Genomic DNA, 18,789 nt, shown 5'->3' on the forward strand with positions numbered 1-18,789 from the left:
CAAAACAAGGACATTCAGAATCCCAACTACTTATATGAATGCGTAGCTCTTCGCAATATCCTGCTCGCAATTTACATTTTATCTCAATTCTTCAATTTTGACTATTTTATACATGAAAATCTTTTTGAATTATCAGGGTTTTTTTCATATACAGGGTGTCCCAAGCTATATGGATAACGACTTTTTCTCGGAAATTAAGATAGCTAGAAAAAAACTAAAAAATACGTGTTCCCTTAGTTTTTTGTTAGGAATCCAAATTTAATTTGTAAATTTTTTTCGGTGCTTCCAGAAGCGAGATACAGGCACCAACTTCATTTTTTCAAATGGGAAGATGCGGTTTTTATTTCAGAAATAGATTCCTCTATTTTTTTAAAGAAAAATTTACTTGGACGGTTTTTTTCTGTGAGCGATATTTCAGAAGTTATGAATGAAAACATGATTCTTATAAGAAATGTCAAAATGATAATATTATAACGGTTTTTTGATAGAATAAGAAGAAAAGTACTATTTTATTATAAATTTTACTCCTCATTAATATTATAGATCATGCTCGAACTGGCCTCCACCATTAGAGATGCATAGACATGCTCTTTCCTGCCAATTTTCCCTTACTGCCAAAGAAATAGATTCGGCTTTAACCGAGTTACGGGCATCTATTATTCTCTGCTTTAGTTCATCTACAGATGCCAACCCGGCTTGATTCTGATGCACCTAGATTTAGAAATGCTTCTAGGTAAGCAGAAATAAGGAAAGAAAGAAAAAAAGTTATGAATAATCACCTTGTTTTTCAGGTATCCCTAAAGGAAATAGTCCATAGGTGTCAAATCCGGTGAACGAAGTGGCCACTGAATCGCCCCCCGAGTTGATATAACACCATCAGGCATGTAAAGAGATATCTCGACAGGCTATTTGATTGGCGTGTTATATCAACTCGGGGGGCGATTCAGTGGCCACTTCGTTCACCGGATTTGACACCTATGGACTATTTCCTTTAGGGATACCTGAAAAACAAGGTGATTATTCATAACTTTTTTCTTTCTTTCCTTATTTCTGCTTACCTAGAAGCATTTCTAAATGTAGGTGCATCAGAATCAAGCTGGGTTGGCATCTGTAGATGAGCTAAAGCGAAGAATAATAGATGCCTGTAACTCGGTTAAAGCCGAATCTATTTCTTTGGCAGTAAGGGGCAATTGGCAGGAAAGAGCATGTCTATGCATCTGTAATGGTGGAGGCCATTTCGAGCATGATCTGTAATATTAATGAGGAGTAAAATTTATAATAAAATAGTACTTTTCTTCTTATTCTATCAAAAAACCGTTATAATATTATCTTTTTGGCATTTCTTATAAGAATCATGTTTTCATTCATAACTTGTAAAATATCGCTCACAGAAAAAAACCGTTCAAGTAAATTTTTCTTTAAAAAAATAGAGGAATCTATTTCTGAAATAAAAACCGCACCTTCCCATTTGAAAAAATAAAGTTGGTGCCTGTATCTCGCTTCTGAATGCACCGAAAAAAATTTACAAATTAAATTTGGATTCCTAACAAAAAACTAAGGGAACACGTATTTTTTAGTTTTTTTCTAGCTATCTTAGTTTCCGAGAAAAAGTCGTTATCCATATAGCTTGGGACACCCTGTATATAGTCATCAATAAAGTTATTTATACATTCTTACAGTATAAATTAGTAATCTGAAATCTTATCTTTTCATGTGGCATACATGAAGATATAGTACTAAAACATTGCAGCATCACTTTAATGGGCCATAAAATAAGCAAGGGATATTGAGAAATGAGAGAGTTAGTGGGTAAAAGTAAAGTAATCGCCTATTTTTTCAGACAGGGCTTAACGTCCAACTGCCAGTAGGTATCGTGGGCGATGGCGGAAGCTCATACTTTACTATAAACAATTATTTCTAAGAAATAAAAAAACAAGTCATACACTGGATTCGTTTTGGGGATCTCCCACTTACAAAGCCACGCTCTTGACCACTAGACCAACACCCACACTCACCCAAATTAGTGAGTATATTGACATGTCTGAATTAACTATAGTGCAATCACTATAATGAATAAAGACTATATTTTTCTGTTAAGAACTTTACACGATTTAGAACACTGATTTGCGATCCATTAATATTTATCCCTCTCTCCTAAACAGTAAGGCATTTCCGCCAACAAGACGTGCAGCTTAACACAACCAGTTGTCAGGCTAAATATAATGAACGTCGGATATTTACAGAAATGTCCTGCTGTCATATCCTCCATATTGTACCACGACATTCGGGCAAATCTAGCGTTACTAGATAATCTAGTACCAATTCTATGTTATGAACATTGATGAGCCTAAAACTCGCTACTGCTATGTTCTTGGCAAGTTCAATGGGAGTCAAGGACAGCGCATCTCGCAGTGCCTTTCCATTTCCTTAAGGAAACATTTCTTACTAATGGCGGAGACAATCCTCTTAGTGCTGATAGTGATCTATGCGATTGAGGCTGGAGTTGAGCATTTTCAATACGCGACCAACGTTGTCAGTTTTTTTTACCTAAATCCCGCAATGTGACGGAACCATCTACAAAGTGTTTATCTGTCTTAGCTGATATACTCGTAAGCTAGCTCCTGGCAGCATCTAAAGGTTAGGCGACAGTCTATACAACTACCAATAATAGCAATTCATGCCACCTTTAAGTATGTTAGTGCTGCTTTTTATTTTTATTTAATGTAACTATGAGTACGTATAAAATTACTGCGATAAAAAATAAACAAGAAAGGAGTGGGACAATACAGAAAGTTTCAAAACCACTGCCTTACAGAGATTGATTCACTCCATTTCTCAAATTATTTCTCTTCTTCCAAAAGACAATTACTTCCTTCTGAAAAATACAAATACGGCTCAATCTCTCAATTGGTCAGTATTTAAAAAAAAATACATTAAATTTTCAATATTGTGCCATTTCTAAAGACTAATTTCTCAGATCTAATCTCAAATTCTAATCTCTAAAAGTAGCATTACGGAACCTATTTCTCCAGAATATGTGAGGCAATTTCTGGTTTGAAGAATCTTCACAAATCCCAATTCTATTTTACATCCCAGAAAATGAAAATAATTGAAGTAATAAAAATAGTATTATTCCATTTATAGAATTATTTGTGATTAAAAAAAAAAAATTGTTATTACGATATAGAAGGCGTAATACCAGATATTTCTCAATCATAAGAACAATTCAACGGAGCTGAATTGTATAATTGTTTTTGCAACACGTTACCAACTGTATAATAAATAAATATCGAAAAAGTACAATGAAAGTAAATTCTGTAATCTCTCTCTACATAAAAATAACAGTATATCTGTGTATTTCCCTTAGTGAGATTGCAGGTATGCCAGCAAAGTTTATTGATACACGTACCATACAAATTTAAACCTAAAAATAATCGATACAAATAATTCTGTTTTTTTTTTTTTTATTTTGTGGGTAGGTAAAATGCTTCTAACGCACATACGTGCCGGACTCCCGCCAAGGCAGCCTACCGGCTAAAACACCTACCCCGGCACCAGGCCTAGCCTGGATTCGCTTGTGTAGCACTACATCAGGCTAGGCCCCTATTCTATCCCCAATCAAGGGGTCCTCCCTCCAAACTCAACCAGCTCCCTTTGTTTTGCACTTAACACCTCCCTAATGAAGCGTGCCACACATGCCCACTGCCGCCTACTAGTGAGCATAGTCGGTATTATCCCCGCTGGGGTAATATGCCCGACATATTGCTCCAAGTCTCTCCTGAGGCAACCCCACCTCTTACACACAAAAAAGGTGTGGTGGGCATCGTCTAGCATTCCCGGACAATAGCCGCACTCACCACTGGTCCTCTTCCCTATCTTCCTTAGGAACTCACAGAAATACCCGTGACCACTAAGGAATTGGGTAACGAAGTAATCCACTTCGCCAAAGGACCTCCCTATCCATGAACCAACATCTGAGATAAGGCTGGCCGTCCATCTACCTCTTGACTCCTCCTCCCAAGAAGACTGCCATTCCAACACCGTGTATGCACGCTCCTCCCTGGAGACCGCTACTTTATCCATTTCGAGCCTTCTAGCGTAAACTCTCCTTCTTTCATCGGCCAGAAGTGCAATTGGGATAACTCCCGCTATGACCAGGACCGCTGGCTCCGAAACAGTCCGGTATGCCGAGGCTATCCGTAGGGCACCCAGCCTCTGCACCCGTGCCAGTCTCTTTCTATAAACTTCTTTTCTGAGTGCCTCTGACCATATTTCAGCCCCATACAACAGGACTGAGTGGGCGACACTCATAAGCACCCTGCGCGTACTGGCTTTGGGACCTCCTACATTGCTCATAAGCCTTGTAAGTCTGGCGACATTCTCTCCTGCCTTATCCGCCGCCTCCTGTAAATGTCTCCCGAAGCTCAACTTCGCATCAATTGTGATGCCCAAGTATTTCACGGCTTCCACCGAAACAACTTCTTCTTCGCCAACGTTCCACGGGATATGCCGGTTTATTCGTTTTTTTGTCAACATGACAACCTCTGTTTTGGGGAGAGCTAGCGATAATCCGTGTACGGTCATCCACTGGTTAACCTTCCGCATCACTTGATTAAGCTTCAACTGCGCCTTCTTCACGTCCCGCGCAGCAATAAGCGCCGCTACGTCATCAGCATAGCCAATCAACATTGCTTCTTCTGGTAGTTCCAGTCGCAAAAGGCTATCATAGGTCACATTCCAAAGATCTGGGCCTAATATTGATCCTTGTGCCACTCCAGCAGTAATCGATCGTGTCCTTGGTCCCTCCTCCGTGCAATAGCTGAGCACCCTATTGTTGAAGTAGTCGCTAATTACTCTCAACAAATAGTGTGGGATCTGAAAGTTCGCCTCCAGCGCCTGCAGCGCGTCTGACCACCTCAGTGAGTTAAACGCATTCTTAACGTCTAGAGTGACCAAAAGCACAATCCTTCTTGAATGCTGGTTATGTTCTTCCGCCCTTGTTACTGCTTTTATGACTTCTTCCACTGCGTTTATCACAGACCGTCCGGTCCTAAACCCGAACTGCCTAGTCGACAGATCGCCTGCAGCCCTAATTCCGTCCAACACTCTCTTCCGAAGAAGTTTTTCATATAACTTCCCGACTGTGTCAAGCATGCAAAGGGGGCGAAAAGATGACGGAAGCAAGTCCCCTTTTCCCTTACTAATAAGCACTAAGCGAGCCACTTTCCATCTATTGCTAAAGACACCGGCTTTCAAGCAGGCGTTGTACATCCTCAGCAACAATTGTGGCTTTTGAACAGCTATCCTTTGGAGAACCTCGTTCGGAATCCCATCTGGTCCCGGAGCCTTCCTACGCTTTAACGTGGATACTGCCTCTTCCATTTCTTCGCTCGTAAATAGGGCGAAATTCTCTATTTGGTCAAAAGCTCTAGCTGCTCTAGGTGGATGCAGCGGAAAGAGAGCCGACACTATGTTGTCCATAGTCCTTACATTCATAACGACTTGTTTCTTAAAACCTGTTATCTTCTGCATGACTATTTTGTATCCCAGGCCCCATGGATCCCGGTCTACGTCATCTTTAAGAGCTTCCCAACAACGCGTCTTGCTCTGAAAAATTGCCTTACGAAATTTCCGCTTTGCCGCCTTATATTCTAGGGAGCGGTTGGCCGCCTCAGGTCTTCGCCCCGCCCGCTGGGCTCTTCTCCTCTTTCTTATACACTCCCTTCGCAGGTCAGCAATGTGGGACGTCCACCAATATACTGGTCGCCTGCCCTGCCAGACCGCCCTCCGCGGCATGGATTGTTGGCATGCCTCCGTGATGAGCGTCATCGTAGCTGTAACTACCGCCTCAGCACCTACTTTCCCCTCAGTCACCACATTTCCGACTTGCGCAGCTCCGCATTTAATAACCTCCTTGAAAACATCCTCGTTTAACTTATCCAAGTTCCAACTTTTATGGATCATGTTGTTTCTTGCCCTATTCAAATTTGTATTCTCCACTATCTCGAATGTTATATATTGGTGATCACTTCCAGTGAACTCCTCTATTACTCTCCATCCTTCAATTCGCGGCGCAAGACCTTCAGATGCTAAGGAAATATCTGGGATCGTTTCGCCATACCCCGGTCTCCGGAAGGTAGAAACTTCCCCCTCGTTTAGAACAGTAAGCCCTGTTCTAGCTGCCATCTCTAGAATGTGCCTGCCTCTCATGTCTGTCACAGGCATGCCCCATTCCACTGCCTTCGCATTAACATCTCCTACAACTAGGATCCTACCTGTCATCCTCAGGATATCATCCTCCAATGCATTAAGCTTGGATCTAAACTCTTGGATACCTTCGTTGGGGGTGAAATAGCAGCTAATATAATTAACACCCTTGCTTCTAATCCAAACATAGCCATTTTTCCGCTCGTAGAAATCCACAGGAACCTTAACCAGATCCGGAATCCAGACTGCTGATGTCCCCAGTAGATCACTGAACCAGTTGCGGGGGTGCCGCTCACGATATTGCTCACACAAAAGCATCAGATCGGACCTCTTCTCAACTACTAGCTGGTCCAGCAGAGAATCTGCTAGCCTGCTCCTATGTAGATTCCCCTGAAGAATCCTCATCAGGCCTTTAACCTCTTCCTAGCCTGCTCTAGCGCTTCCCGAAACACCACACATCCTCCTGCTCCCGGGAGGTGCCGACATGCATCCAAGGCGATTTCCCTATCACGGCATAACATGCAGCAACCTTCCGCTGTACAGGTTACAGCTAAATGCCCCTGCTCACCGCACTTATAGCAAAGCTTGCTGCGGTCTGGGCCTTTGCACACTCCTGACATATGTCCATATGCCAGGCACTTGAAACACTTTGGAACTGCGACTCTCAGTCTGACTCGACAGCGTACCCATCCTACTCTAACAAACCCTTCCTTCACGAGATCACTGGCTCCTTTCATGCTCAGCTGCACGATCGCTACTTTAAGCCCTCGCGCATCGGCCTTTGTAAGGTGGATCCTTATATCCCCGCCAGTCGTGCCCAGTTGTCGCTCAATTGCTTCTTTGATTTCACCTTCTTCCGCAAGAGAGTCCAGGTCCCTGATCTCAACTGTACTCTTAGGTTCAAGCTGCCGCGTAATCGCTGTGTCTTTTAGGACAGTGTTAAGGGCCGCCTCGAACGCAGCTCTGTCCTTAGTTCTGCTACCTAATTCAACCAAGATGTCTCCCGCTCTAGTTTGCCTAATGCAGTTCACCTCGGTCCCTGTATCTTCCGGTTTAACCTTTTCTCTAATTTCTCTGAGGACCTCGGCATACGATCTCCCTTCCGCTGGCTTAATCAGCACAGCGTCTGGGCGGGTCTTCGGCTGTTTCTTCTTCTTTTTCATCTTTCTCTTCTTCTTGTCAGTTTTTGCGACCATCTCTTGTTTGCTGGTTGTCGCGACTTCCTGCTTTTTCTTCTGTCTCTGGAGTTCCCGTATCATCCTAGGTCGGACCTCGGTCCATTCATTAGGCGTCAGGTCCTCCGCCGCCTCTACTACCTTATCCTCCAATACTTTTTCCTTCCTTTTTTCCAATACAGTATGCCCGGCGGGTGGAGATATTTGAGTCATGACAGACGCTAATTCCACTTGCCTCGGGATATCTACTCTAACCCTAGCCTGCAGTCGAACCAACCGCTGCAATGCTAACCCCCAAAAACTTCTCAGTGATTGCACCACCTCCACCGATTCTTCGACTTCAAGCAGTCCGTCTTTAATATCCATACTAATGTTCCGTTGCCGGCTGGTCGCAAGTTTCATTTTCTTAATAACCTCCCGCATTCTGGCAAGCTCCTCGTCCACCCTCTTACATGCGTCCTCCATATCTTTTTGCTCCGGTGATCCAACCGGTCCACCTGCCAGAACTCCAGAAATGACGGGTGATTCATACTTTGACCGCTGCCGGGTTGATATCCTTTCCAACGGACTAGATGAAGCATTTGAGTCGGATGACTTCTCCTCTGATTCCACCATGACTTTAGATGGCGTGATGTCCGGTGGGGTTCTCCGCAATTTAGAACTCCGTTGAAAGGGGCTTGTATCGCCCACAGACATGGTTGCTACACCAGGGTTGCTCACCATCTTTTTTTGGGGTAGGGAACCCCCGCAATTTGTTTCCTGCGCTTTAGGAACAGTTTTTTTAATTGTACTCTTCATTATATAAAAGTTTCTTCTTCTTCACTCAATAACTCCTACAGGATATTTTGGGACAGGGAATTAAGGGAAAGGAAAAATTATCCGAGCCAACACCCAGCCAACCAAGAGCGCCATACCCCCGCACCCGCGGCCCCCCAAGCGCGACGCGCCCGCGACCGGTGGCCTCGAACAGAGCCCCCCGCCCACAACGGCAGGCCCCTACCCGGTCGCCAACCGGAACTACCGCTGCAGACGAGATTATACACCGGCTGGTGTGGCAGCCAGGTCGTGATGGCTAATCCGACCCGGGCCACTGTACTATCCGGCGGCCTGGGGAGCGCAAGAAACCCAGATTTAAGATGTACCCTCCGGTGGAAGGCCCGCCCCACGAAGGGAGCCGCCGGCGCGGGGGCGCTCCGGCAAGCAGGCGCGGACCGAAATAGGAAATCTTTGATGGGAACCAATGGATAAGAGGAAACTGGAAAGGAACGGGAGCGGACACAAAGGATAGAGGTAACAGGTCAACGGACAGTTGCCCCTTTAGACGCCTCTTACGTCAAGCGGGAGACACTGTGGTCCTATTCTAACCCCGGAACCACAGGGGTAAGGAAGATTATATCAGCTAAGACAGTATAATAACACTACTACGACTATAAGCGCATCCAGGGCTGTAGTTCAATTTCTCCTCCGCAAGAAACAATCATGTTTTTTAATAATATGTGGTAAAAAATTTAATTTAAAACTTTGACTATATCCATTATTTAGGAATTTCTGGGGTTTAAACAAGATTAAATGGCCTAACACTTGAGATTAGATTAGATTCCGCGAGGAATGGTGAGTCACCTGTTCCACCACTACCTAGGCAATTGTTGTGGTGCCCAAAAGATGGAGCTTCAGTCTTTTTGGTTAGACTTTTTATGATAAAAAAAATTATAAAATTTAGATATCACACAACTAGTGTTAAGTACAAATCCTTCATTTATATATTACGTAGAATTGCGGAAGGGTAGTAATAATCCACTAATCAACGAACTAGAAAGATGTGCAATGATTTAAAAGTGGAAATATGATGTAAATGTTGCAAGAAATTAAAATTGTTGGACCTGTTGCTTAGAATGCGCAAGAGTTTAGATCCGGGAAACTTTAAAGTGAAAGTGTAGTTCAAAATTTCTCTAGATTGTAGTTAGTCGAATAATAATAGTCTTGCTCCTAAACTTTATTAAATTTATAATTTATTTAAAAATTAGTATTTCAATATTTAAATACGAATATGATTATATTTTTTATGGCGCTATTTTGTACTGTTGACCTAATTTCACAGCATTAGTGTAACATCCGGTGTTGTTATTAAAACTGAACCAGTAATTTTCCAAGAAAGCCATTACTCTAAAATTATTTTTTTCCTTTTCGCCTAACTCATAGAGAGAAATAAATCTCGAAATTAGTTGCAATGAACCTTTTACTTAATTAATAAATAAAGATTATTGAAGTAAATAAAAACCAAAACGGCTAGTTCATTACAAACTTTAAGATCGAAGGATAAGATAAAAGATTGTAATTTCTTCTAATTTTTTACGAATGTTAAGTCTCAAGGTGACTTTTTGGTCTTCAATAGAGTATTCAAGAAACTCTGATTTTCTTTCCATGTTTTTCTAAATTTTCAACTGAAATATCTTTTCTGAGGCCTTCTTCGTACAAAAAGTGATATTAATCAATATCGCAGGAACTTCAAATTTGGTATTTTGATTGGTTTAGCAATTATCTTTTAGATGAAATCGATTAAGCGGAAGTATCGCTTTAATGAAACGATTACTACGGTATTTCTCGAAAACGGCTGCTATGATTTTCCTTAAATTTACTAATTGCCTAAACTTAGATGTATAATTTTTATACCAAAAACAAAAAAATATCCAAAAAAAATTAGATAAATTCACTTTAAATAAATGTTGAAGACTTTCCTCAAATGAGCTATTTGAGTGAAACTGACTACACCGCCACCCTTAAAAATAATTATAGTAATAAGTAAAATTCCAAATTTGGAAAAAATCGCTCAACCAGAAATATTTTATTGAAAGAATTTTTCACTTTTTTTTTTATTTTCTCGAAAATGGGGGTCCTACGATTTTTCACAAAAACTTCCTATTTATCTGAATAAAGAGGAATATATTTTAATGAACATGATGTATGTGAATATTTTTTTGCAGGAGAAATCAGTTTTGGAAAGTTTTGATAAACAATAGGGGTAGGCTTCTCTCAAGAGTCTCACAACATTGTAAAATGTGGTAAACAAACTAAATAATGGCAGCTGTAAAATAGTTGAAGTAATAAATTCAGTTTAATTGAACTAGTTTTATCAAAACGAAACCACTTACAAACTAGTTGTAAAACACGCTACAATATTGAACAAATTCTTATTAATTACTGCATATCCACGATAAACTTCAAATATTATTTAGAATTATAATCAATCAGCTGATATAATACCGATCATCTTATCAGCCCATAATTCTAAGAGGCATTGAGGCGAAGGCCTAAATATGGAAGTTTTATGAAATAGTCCTGCAAAAAAAAAAAAAAACATTTTCTGTTATCTACTGAACAGATCGAAAAATACTATAAACATATTGCTATCTTTGCGATAAGAGAGATACTTGTAAAAATGTGTTAAAAGGTAACAACAAAACTTCCAAGGCTTCAACATTTTCGAACATTCGTAAAATTGCCGTAACTCCCGAACCAGATTGTTTATTTAGGAAGTTGACTTTGGGCAGGCAAAATGTAAGGATTATTCAACACAATTTTGAACATCAAAAATCCTTCTAACATAACCAATTTTTTTTTTTTTTTTAGAGAGAGAGAGAAGCATTGCAATCGTACAGCTTTTCGATTTTGAATGTTCATTGAAAATGAAAATCCCCCCCCAAAAAAATCGCACTTTAGGCCCATCACTTTGGGACCTTTTTCCCAGGAGGGCTCTGATTGAAGGTGTGACGTTTCGTTTCTTCGATAAGACCATTGTCCTACATGCTTTGAGAAACAAGTAGATTTTTAAAACATTTAAGTTTTACGATAAGTTAATAACGTTAACTGCGATATAAGAAGGTCATGAAAGTGCTAACAGTAGAGTTGTGATTTTTTTTTGCATTGAAAATAAACCTTTGATAACAAAAGATTTTCAAGAGATTATTCCTAACTTATTTAACCATTAAATTAAAAATTTGGGTTCTCTCAGTGGTGAGATTTTAAAACCTCCAAGACTTATAAAATAGAAAAAACAAAACAAAACAAAGGCCAATCAAATTAGATATGAACATAATAACAACTAATTCTAACATATCTGAATAATAATTCTTCTTGACAACAATATAGAACGGAAGAATGATATAAGAGAGCGATAATTGGGACTAATTAAGAACAGACATCAGAATACTAATGTACTCACCATGTTCTGTGTACAAATTGTAAACATGAATGAACCACCTCTACCAAACTATACACAACTATATCACTACTGAAAACAGTTGTAGCACTGCACTGGTCAGGCTAGCTCGTCTTCTCCGATACACAAGATTACCCCCACCGTAGCTCTCTTATACCTGTTCACATAGTTGTCCTCGCCAAGTGAATAGTTTGGGAGGGAGGTAACACTACGCGTTACACAAACTGGCACACTGTGTGGTATCTGCAAATTAATGAACATTTACAAGACAGCTGTTAGAGAGCCTACGATTCCGTATATCTGTGTTATTCTGTGAATATTGCATTATCAATAATGTGTACTTGACCGATTTAAAACCTTATTTGTGAATATTTCATCGATTTGTTTGTCAAAGTCTAGGTCGTGCATGTATCAAAACAATTTTAAACATTTAATAATTCATAATTTCCTGCTTACCCACTCCTTTGTTTTAATACTTAATTTTTAAAAAATCTGATATGAACTTATCACAATTTACAAAATCAAATTTTCTTGAAACATAAAATTTGTATTAAAAGTAAATTTTCCATTTTTTTTTTTTTCTCTAGAGAGCCAATTTCGAGAATTTTTTTTTTCGATACAGAATGAAATGCCTTCTGCGCAATATTCCTGCTTATTAAAAGCCCATAATAATAATAATGTTTTATTTGTAAAAAAGATTTTTTTTTGTAAAATTAATATAACAAAATAAGCACTACATAACACACAGTACAAAAATTAAATTAGACAGAAAAATCAAATAAATAATAATTATAATAAAAATTAACAGCATAAAAAAATAAAATTAAATGAAAAAGAAATAAAAACAGAATAACTGATCCCTGCTAATCTAAAGAAAATTGTACGTACTTTGAAAAAAAGAAAAGAAAAATACATACATTAATAAATAGAATAGAAAATAAAAGAAAATTATAATACTCTGAAAAAGTAAAGAAAAATAAACTGAAGAATATACAAGAAAATTAGACATAATTTGAAAAAAGAAAAGAAAAATACAGACATAAATAGAATAGAAAATGAGAAAACTGAGAAGTGCCTACAAGGTGGCAAAAATTAAAATATAAAGAATTTAATATAACTATTGTAATTAATATATTTGAAAGAAATTCACGCAAGGCAATGAAGGCAATAAGACTATGATGGTCAAATCACACGACGGCGATAATGCTAAGCATGTCACGCTAAGTCTATTAAACGTTTGCAATGTTTCTCAGAAGAAGCGTTTAGAAAGGGTATCAGCGCTGATGTAGGAAAAGGGCTAAAGCCTACGTACCGCTCCCGCAGTTCACTAAGGGCAGTACACCCGCACAAAAAATGATACAAATCCTCCCTCACAATCGGGTCACATAGAGGGCAGGTAGAATTAGGACGGTCAAGCCATGGCATGAAATTATGTAAGAGCTCACATCTGAGCTTAAACAACCATTTCAAATCATTCAGATTAAGAGCTAAATGGCACTCTGCCTCAAGACAGAAAAGTTTAACATTATAATTGAGTTCTTTGTACAAGAGAAACCTGTCAGAATCTTGAGCAAGCCGTACACATTGTAGAAAAGCCCATAAACGCTGTCTGATTAGCAATAAGCACGAATTTTGCAATTAAAATTTTTCGTTATTCTTAAACTTGTCCCAAGACTAATCTGGACTCCAAACAGTACAGTAAAATTAAGGCAGGCCTACAAAACTCGCAGCAGCTCTATTCTCTTATTCACTAAGTACAACTCTGAAATCTCACCTTAATGCATCTTTATACAGTCATTTATTACTTTCGCTTGTCTTGTATGCACGGTGGCAAATAAGATTGCAACGAGCAAGCTGCACATAAAGTACTGCGTATCGCCTTGGGGGCATCGCTATCCAATAGAGAGGCTGGATGCATACATATTAAACGACTTAGATAGGACAACACATATCTTTCTAAAGAACCTACAGTCATCAACACCGACTCGGAAAGAAAGCAATCTGGTTGAAACCTTTACCTACTTTGGCATACTTATAAATTTAATCAGTAGCCATTGATAGTTCTGATTGTTTGCTTTCTTTTTGTGCCATTTTTAATATTGCCTGAATAATTAATGTGAATTGCCTTCTTTAAATGTGAATGTAGTTAATAAAAAATTGATATGTTTATCACAAACATGACTTCTTCTTTTTTACGTTAATTCATTTCTACTTTTAATATGACAAATAACTGGACACTGGCCGGGAGTTGTACCTTCAAAACTGGACTCATGGTGAGTCTAACTCAAGGGCCGCCAAACGTTTTTGATCATCGACCCCTACAAATTTTCTAATTCTCTCACCGACCCCCTCTATAAAATAAATAAATAAAAAAGAATGAAAAAACAAACTTTTGTGTTTCTTAAATGATTTATTTATTTTAACAAAATCAAATTTTTACAAAAATCAATGAGAAGAATGTGCTTGATAACGCTTGTCAAGATTAAAATAGTTTGATTCGAAATTTGTTAGTTTCAGTCTAAAATCGCCTAGGAGCTTCAGATTCAATTTATTTCTCTGCTTTATTAAAGTAGAAATACGGTTTACATGACTGAAGCAATTCCAAACGAAAATAGTAGATAACTGCGTTACTGTCAATAAATATGCGATTGAATAGCACTGGTATTCATGACCCCTAATCGACTTCTTAGATTGGAACGACCACTTTGACGATCCCTGATCTGACTAAAAGGATAGTTGACCACAACTTTATCATGTTCATTTGTTTTGCGGCAAATGTTTTTACTGCATACCGCAAATGCTACTGTTGAAGAAGCAAGACGTCTTTATTTCTCCTGAGTCCACTCAATATATCCTTTGAAAGTCCATTTTCCAAATTCAAATGAAATAATGTAAATTATGTTAAAAATGGTGACATCATCTGATACAAAAATACTTTCTGTTGCTACAGTTTGTTCTAAAATTTAATTTTAACTATTTTGGGAGAAAAAAAATTGCTAAAAATAGCAAAATTTATTCAGAACAGATTTTCAGCTCCATAAATTGCCTTCAAATTTGGAATTTTACTTATTTAATTCACATTAAAATTATATATACTTAGGTTATTGAAACTGTAGATTTCACTTACTTTAGAAGAAGTCTTCCGAATTTAACGTGGATCTAAATCACTTGTCTGTGGATTTTAAACAATAATACTACAGTGTGATTTGACAAGAAGTGCTAGCCGATTTAAGGCATGTTCCATATAAGTTAAGCAGGCTAATATATCTGTACCTCGGAGGGAAAAGGCACCATGTCCATTTTTTTCGATTTTCAGATTTTGGCATCATTTTACAAATTTTTTGTTGCTCTTTCTACAGGTGTAAAGCACTATGACCTATGTTTACTATTAAGCGATTTATGTATTTTTAAAAAGCGCTATGATACTTCATTACTCAAGGGTAAAAGGCACTACATGGGCATAAATTTTTTCACAATGGAGATGAAAGTAAAATATTTTAAAATATGGGAGTTAAAGTGGCCGTACCTAATGTAATAATTACGGTGAGAAGTACAGGAAAGAGTATAACCGGAAAAGTGGAACAAAAAATGAATTTGGAAAAATATCTTCATTTGGCTCCCCTGTAAAATTTACTTTTTGTGACATGGTGCCTTTTCCCTCCGAGGTACAGATATATATATGGTGCGGAAAAATCCAAGGTACCAGGTGAAAGTGCTGTCACAAGACTTCAGAATTTATGCAGGCCTAAGGCAAAGGGCTTAGAAACCTCTGCTTAAAAAAAAAAAAAGAAGCAGTGCAGACCTTTAGAACAATATCGGCTATTTATACATATACATTGCAGAGGAGTAGGCCTAAGTTACCAAGGATAGCCTTGCGGAAACCTGCAAGGAAAGCAACCTGAAATTAGAAAATGTAGGAAAACGTCATATCCTGCTCTACCTGGAACTATCGGTCGTTTAGTCCCAGTAGATTGAGTGGGTATGTCGAGTAAAAAAATGTCAGTTTAGAAGTTGGTTGATCGTATCGTAGTAAAGGTTTCCATTTGAAATAATCCATGTCGTAAGCAGATATTGCAAATTTGAGTTTGGTGTAGTCAAGTGTGATGGAAGAGGATCAAGTCAGGACATCTAATGGAAAAAGTATCAGTTCATCAGTTAAAAGGAAGTCTTGAGAACGTAAGGAGATTTAAGTGGTTGGAGGTGAAGCGCTATTAGTAATTGATGGTATTTAGGCTTGTCGGATGATTAAATGATTTTTAAAGAAGCGGATCTGGACTTTTTAGACTTCTTACGTGAATATCTTTGTTTGAGGACTAAAGAACTGGGCAGTATGCTGGGATAAATAAATTAAATAAAAAAAGAAATTGAATTAGAGTGAGGATTGAAGTTATATAGCGTTATATAAGCGTGCTGTGCAGGTTTTTTTTTCTTCTGTTTTACATTTTTCTATGTTAAATATGTTTTTATTTTTTTAAACCACATAAAAAAATCATTTAAACAGAATTGCAGTTATAGTGAATCTTTTAACGAGGAAATTGTTAAGTTTATTTTTAATTAATCAACAAAGAGATATAATTTTAGACAAGTCTTCTCTTAAATCAACCATGTCATTCATTAAAATTATAAAGCAAACTACCCAGGTGCCCCCCGTGGGACACCCAAACCAGTAAGAAATGGAGATGTGCTGAATTTAAATTTGACAATGGTCAAATCCTCAATTTTGACAAATGTGTGATCTACCGATAATTTAACTTTCTAGGCGCAAAAATAATTCTTGGAGCCAATCTCTGAAATTCACAAGATTTTTTTGTTGCCTAATAAAAACTAATTGTAGTGTTTGTTCTAAGAAAAACATAATTTTGAATAAGCTAAGTAGGAATTCAAAAAGATACGATATTAAAATGAGAACTTACAAATAATGTCCTGAATATTACATTTCAATCCTGAAAAAAGAAAACAAAAATAACAGCTAACTATTGTTTATCACAATGTACAAGTTGAATAAAATTAATTTAAGTGCCTTATGGTTACTGCATTGATTATTATAGTGTGCATATTACGTGAAGATTCAGATAAAATGCATATAATGGTTCAGCTTTTGCAAAGGCATTTGTTTATACCTTTAACAATCATTAAAATGAACGACCAAAACTGTTGTTTTTAAAATAATGTCTAATAAGTTTTACAAAACATATTCAAAGATTTGTTAAATTATCTCCGGAGTTCGATCTTATTTACTACGCCATTTACTACGCAAAGCATTATTTATTTCAACTACCATTTCAATGCAATCTTAACGAATCGCTTCCTTCCCAATAGTTTGGAAATTTGCAGTTATAATGTAGTTTCATAAATACGGAAAACCTAAACTACTATCATTCTCCTATCGTCCAATTAGTGTATTTTCCATTCGGGCAAACTATTTGAAAAATTAAGATCAAGACTATACACTCTGACCTACAACTATTTTAAGATAAAACCAAATAACGACATTTGTAGACGATCTACTGTTCTTTCAAGACATACACATTATAACGCCTACGATAACTTAACGATATTTGTCAATGGTGCTAATAAAATAGAGAATAAAAATAATTGTTCAATTTCCACTCAGATGTTGTACTCACCATTCTCGACAGCCTACTTCAACCAAATATCAACCTCTAAGTAAATGGTTTCATGCTACCTCGGACTTTAATTAGACCGTCAACTAACCTTGAACCCTCGCCACATATTAAAGACTATACAGCAGGTTTCAACACTTCAGACGATTAAAGCGCAATGACATACTTCATAACATAATACTGATATACTTGACTATTGGACCTATATAACTAGACGGCTGAGGGGTTCTTCCAAAACTTCAAATCTGTGCAGAAAATAAACGTTTTAATTTAAATTACTACGACCGTTTTACGCCTCAAACCTCACCTTACTCATAACATACTTGAACGACATAATTAAAACCAAATACAGAACGTTCTGCCACACTAGCACAGCACCGATGCATATCTTCGCTGTCAAACAGGAATGGAAAAAGAAAGCCCAGGAATTGGAGAACGAATGATGCCATAACCGATTTAGGAGTATTATCATCAAATTGCTTCACCAGTCACGCCAATCAAGCAAACAAAATTCATAAGTGCATAATCCATTTATTTAATTGTATAAATGTTGCTAGATTATACATATATAAAAATAATGTTGAATTGTTGGTTAGAAGAAAAAATTTTCGAAAGCAGGATTGCCTAAAAATAAAAAATATTCCTAAACATTTTCTATACACGTATACAAGTTGAATCTGCTTATGGCTAATTGCAAGGGATGGTTCTGACGAAGTGAGTGTCAGTGAGTGATTGCTGATATTTGTTAAGGATGCACTGGTAAAAAACCTTAAATAGCATAAAAGCCTATAATTTCTTTCTCACGGGGGATTGTTTTACCATCTGCAATAAACAGGTGGATTGCAAAATATGGTGGAATCTGCAGTGCTGACTAATATCTTCTTTTTTTAAATTATTATTCATTCATTTTCTAATGATGGATGAAAATCAGAAGTCGGACGGAATTAGAAAAATAAAATGAATAAGCGTATTGGGAGCAAAAAATCATTGAGACAGGTTTCATATTACAATAATTACTTACTAATCATTTTTAATCCACTGGATATATAATATTCACTACAGTCGGATCACACCTTCCTGTAATGCTACAAAATATCTAAAACTAAGTAAATCATTGCCTGGCACTGGACGGTGTTCTACATTGATTTTTTCCAAATAGTATCTCTGCAGAGATCTACTCCCTAACTTCTGACCTACTTTCTAAATAAGGTCGTGTTTGATACGATAAAATTTTCTTGACTAACTGCATAAAAATAAATTTAAAATTTAAATTTTATTAGTGTTATAACAGAAATAAGATATAAGCTGAAACAATGATCGTTTACACTGTATAAGAATGTCTTAATTACATTTTCAACATTTTGTCTTCTTCTAGCGACCTGTTTAAACAGATTTTAAGAAAGAAATGTAGACTTTTATTTGATTCTCTGAGAGTACTAACTGAATTGATTCCAAGTCACATCGGAACCATTTTCTCTGCTCTTCTTAAAGAAAAAGCCTTCTATAAATGTCGGAAAGTCTGAGCTTTCCGAAAAGAACATTTTTTACTTCTCACCCTCAAATAGTG

General features: G+C 37.5%; 1 protein-coding gene and 1 long non-coding RNA gene across 3 annotated transcripts in view; both read right to left on the bottom strand.

Moving 5' to 3' along the window:
- Ctl2 (Choline transporter-like 2) overlaps positions 1 to 11,757 on the bottom strand; it is a 73,373-nt gene extending 61,616 nt beyond the window's left edge. For both annotated transcript variants that reach the window (XM_074116442.1, XM_074116424.1), the window contains exon 1: positions 11,602 to 11,757. The gene's annotated coding sequence lies outside the window, so the exon portion shown is untranslated. The remainder of the gene's footprint in view (positions 1 to 11,601) is intronic.
- Positions 11,758 to 12,812: 1,055 nt separating this feature from the next.
- Positions 12,813 to 18,369, bottom strand: LOC141448318 (uncharacterized). The gene is made up of 4 exons (XR_012454962.1): positions 18,244 to 18,369; positions 16,512 to 16,541; positions 14,726 to 14,770; positions 12,813 to 14,452 (listed from the first exon to the last, which is right to left on the bottom strand). It is a non-coding gene; the product is annotated as an uncharacterized lncRNA (long non-coding RNA).
- Positions 18,370 to 18,789: the final 420 nt, after the last annotated feature.

The sequence above is a fragment of the Rhodnius prolixus genome, unplaced genomic scaffold, assembly GCF_049639745.1.
Source record: "Rhodnius prolixus isolate KJV_2025 unplaced genomic scaffold, Rpr scaffold_1, whole genome shotgun sequence".
In the NCBI taxonomy this organism is placed as follows: Eukaryota; Metazoa; Arthropoda; class Insecta; order Hemiptera; family Reduviidae; genus Rhodnius; species Rhodnius prolixus.